The sequence below is a fragment of the Podarcis pityusensis genome (assembly GCF_964106645.2).
Source record: "Podarcis pityusensis genome assembly, chromosome: 1".
In the NCBI taxonomy this organism is placed as follows: domain Eukaryota; kingdom Metazoa; phylum Chordata; class Lepidosauria; order Squamata; family Lacertidae; genus Podarcis; species Podarcis pityusensis.
The window spans coordinates 94,691,253-94,695,048 of NC_138028.1; the positions used below are offsets into that span (position 1 = coordinate 94,691,253).

The 3,796-nt window shown below is 46.5% G+C and overlaps 1 protein-coding gene across 3 annotated transcripts in view; it reads left to right on the top strand.

Annotated features, from left to right (window-relative positions):
• LOC308479111 (UPF0538 protein C2orf76 homolog) overlaps positions 1-3,796 on the top strand; it is a 29,936-nt gene that overhangs the window by 18,358 nt on the left and 7,782 nt on the right. The gene's annotated exons all lie outside the window — the stretch shown is intronic.

The following is a 3,796-nucleotide window of genomic DNA, read 5'->3' on the forward strand; positions in this document are numbered from 1 at the left end:
AGGGCACAGTCACGGAGGCTTACAGTTCTCTCACCATGACTGTCGTTATCTTCCAGGTCCCCAAACAACTGCACCCCCTCCTTCTGCTTGGCCCCCCCTGGCAGCACAGTACAAGCTTAGCCCTCCCTGCTGAATTTCGCGTCTTGAAAGCAGACAAAAATGTGGAAAGCAACCCTGTGGAAATACGTTGACATTTTTCAGAATATCTGGAGAGGAGCTACGCTTTGCTACTCCCGAGTAGCAGCCTTGGCGCAGTTTAGCAAGGGAGGGGCATGTTAGAGAACATAAGGGATCACTTGCCTATGGCTGGTGGTGTTGTTCTCTCCCAGCTCTTTTGCTTCTCCCATGATAGTGTGGTAGCTACCCTGTTGCTTGCCAAAGAAAAGCAGGTAGCGCTTAGGTGTCTGATCACTGGGAAGTTTCTCCTCTAGACCTGCATAAAATTGTGAGGAGTAATACTCCACCTCTCTCTCCGCCTCAGCTCTTCGGTCACATTGGATCTCTCGATTCTTGTCCTCACTGGGTTTTTGCTTATAAATAGGGTCAGCTGGCTACTTTTCAAGGAGAGATGTTTCTTGATCTTGCAGCTGCAGGCTTGATTTTGAAAGGATAGCATGTGAATGGAGTCAGTGGTATCTGGTGTCCCATTGGGACTGGGGGGGGGGGGGAGAGAAGGCAGAACCAGAGGCAATGACTAGGTGAGCCGACTAATTCTAGTTTTGTCCCCATCCTCCTCACTGCTGAGTTCTGCAAGGGGACCTCTGAGACTGAAGAGGAGGAAGCAGATAGGCAGGGCCACCCCCTGGACTGGATGTAAGTCAGAAGGCTTGATTGTCCAATGTTCCATTGCCCCCATAGACCAGCCCCCACCGAAGCAAGCACAACTCTCTGGAAGAGACATTCAGATACATTTGCTTTCATAGCGCCCTGACTGGAATGCCATTCATTCATTCAATTTTCTTCGTATGCCGCTTTTCCACACACACAAAAAATCATGCTCACAGTGACTTACAACAAAGAAACGTGGGTGTCCTATACGATTGTGTTACATCTGGTGCCAGTGTTCACTTTTCTATACCAGATGAAGACAGCTCAGATCCATGTCAAACTCTTGAAAGGAACAATTGCATTTCTGTCTTTCCATCCTCCATGGTAACAATGGCTTAAGGCCAGCCCATTACTGAATTTTTTTTGCTGCCTGAGTTTGTTACCTTCGACAGAATCCTTGTTTGCCTTCTGCCTGATTCTTCCTCCCTCTGCAGCGTTTTGAAAGCCTTTCAGACGATTCATGTGTTACACAACATTGTGACCCAAAGGAGTGCTCTTTGCATGCACCTGAATGTTCTTTAGTTAGCTTTTCAAAGATTGCCCTTGCAGAACTCCCAAACTGCTTTTTAAACTCCTCCCAAGATTTTGTATGACAGCAGTTAAATTACGGGAAATTGTAAATCGTGCACAGCGGTCATTACTCCCCAGGTTTCCCTGTAAATTGTTTTTTTTACCCAAACTTTCAAAATTGTCTTTCTGAACTCAAGCAAAGTGTAAGAGGAAAGGGTGGGGGGAATTATTATTAGTACAGTCCCCAAGAACATCTTCCGGTACATGTAGAGAATGTATTCATGCTTCTTATGATTGTAGGCCACAGCCTGATACTTGCCTTGATATGCCCCTTCTAAATTGTATAGGCAGAGTAGCCCAAAAGGAAACTGCAGATTGTGGTCTAAATGGTCCTGTGGTATGTATCAAGACAGGTTCCGTATCTAATATCCTAACAGTAATCAAATAATGCTACTACTTCTAAATGTCTATGCTGTATCTTCAGATTCAACGAGCACGTCTGTGGTCTCAAAACATTTTTGCACCATTTAATCCATTCAGCAGTCAGGATCTGATCTGGCCAGGGTTACAGCGTTTGTCCTCAAGATATGAGACAACACATCAGAGCTAGCAGTCAGAGTCCCACTCTACATACTGTATGTGTAGCAGCTGACGGTAACATGCATCCCTGGTGGCATTGAAACCGTTATCGGGTCAGTTCAACGGGGTTGCTTTGCAATGCAAGTGGGGTGTGGATGGGTGTAGCAGCCCGTTTCTAGACAAAGATTTATGTTGCTTTAATGGAGTAATAAGCTGTCCGTGCTGTGAATCAGTAGTCTTGGGTTGTTATTTTATTTGTTTATAGTGACTTGCACTAGTGTTAACTTAGGAGACGTGGTTTTTCCGGACAATACTGAAAGCATCTTCATCCCACTTTCTGCTCAGCTGTTTCTTTTTGTTAAGGTTGTCCCATGGCTTTTTTTAATTACAGGTGTTCCAGCTTCCTTCATTGGCTTTTCCAGGTCCTGGAACAAGCGGTTCTGAGCCGATGAATTCATTCCTCATTAGAACTTTGTATGCGTTTTTACCGTCCAGAACCTTAGGACTTATATTTGGCGTGCAGAAATGCCTTTCCATTGTACATCAACTGTGGAAGTTGCTTCATTAGATAATGCTTTGGCATCAAAGTTGTGAAAAAGGTTGGGTGGGAATACAGCAGCTCATTAAATGAAGATTTAAGAGGCAGGGAGTTGAGGTGCCCTGGTGTTTGGGGGCATTTGACTGGCAGTCTTGAAGGATGTGAATTTAAAATGTCACATTAAATGCTTGCCCTCTGGTCACCTCTAAGTGGGCCAATGAGCCTCTTTCTTCCCTACAAGATGCCATAAAAATGGATGCTCTTCAGCCATGTCAGCTGGTTGTAGAAGCTCCTGGTCAGCAGTTGCGTTTGGAAGTTTTCATTGTTTCCTCAAGTGGTTGGCCAGCAACCAAATTACTGCTGCTCCCTCGTTTTTCTCCCTCCTTGCCTCACCACCCCCAATTTCCCCTGCGCTGTTTTAAAACAAGTCTGCAATTCTATGATATAAAAGGGGCACACTAGATGAGGTGGTGGGAAGGCTCATTTCTTCTCTTTCTATAAACTGTTGTACGTATTGCTTCCTCCATATTAAATGGGTGGGGAACCACGACTGCAGGGGCCAAATGCAGCCTTCAGACCACCCTGTTCAGCCCTTGACCAGCCCTGCTCAGAGCCCTCCTTAAGTGCTTCTGCCTGGCTGGAACATGGTCTACAATACCAAGGCACAAAGAGTTGCATCCATTGCTTGGCCCACTTTTGTCTCTGGCCAGACCCATCACTGGCACACAGCCCCCAAAGGTTTCCTCATAAGGGAGTGTAACCCTTGGACTGAAGAGATTCCTTGCCAGCCACTACAAACTTTGCGATCCATTCCAGGAGATCTTTCCCTGTGTGTCACCTGAAGTGGCTGGAGGGCGAGGTGGATGGGGAGACCGACATGCTGCAGATGAGGACACAGGAGGAGGTTTCATAGGGCAACAGGCTCTGCTTAGAATCAACTGTTCCATGTTTCTAGAGAGCTACCAGCTTCTTGTTACTCCCTCTTGGGAATGGAGGTTGCTTTCCAACTTTTGCACCATTTGTTTGCAAGACATCTTGAGGGAATTTGTGTTGAGGGCCAGCATGTGCTCAGTTTGCAGCCTGGTTCCTCTTAAGCTCACTTTACCTAATTTGTTGACATGCTAAAACGATCACTGGCACACCTGCCGTTTCACTTAATCAAAGCTGCCAAAGAGACTTGAGCAATTGCTGCATGGATGACATAGTGGCCTGCTCCAGTCAGTGGACACCAGTTGTGTGGGAAGGAGAAGAGAGAGGCAAGCAGGCAAAGACAACATCATGGTTTGGTTTGCTCCAGTCGGACCTATTCCCTCCTCCCCCACCAGCTCAGTCAGGGCCAAC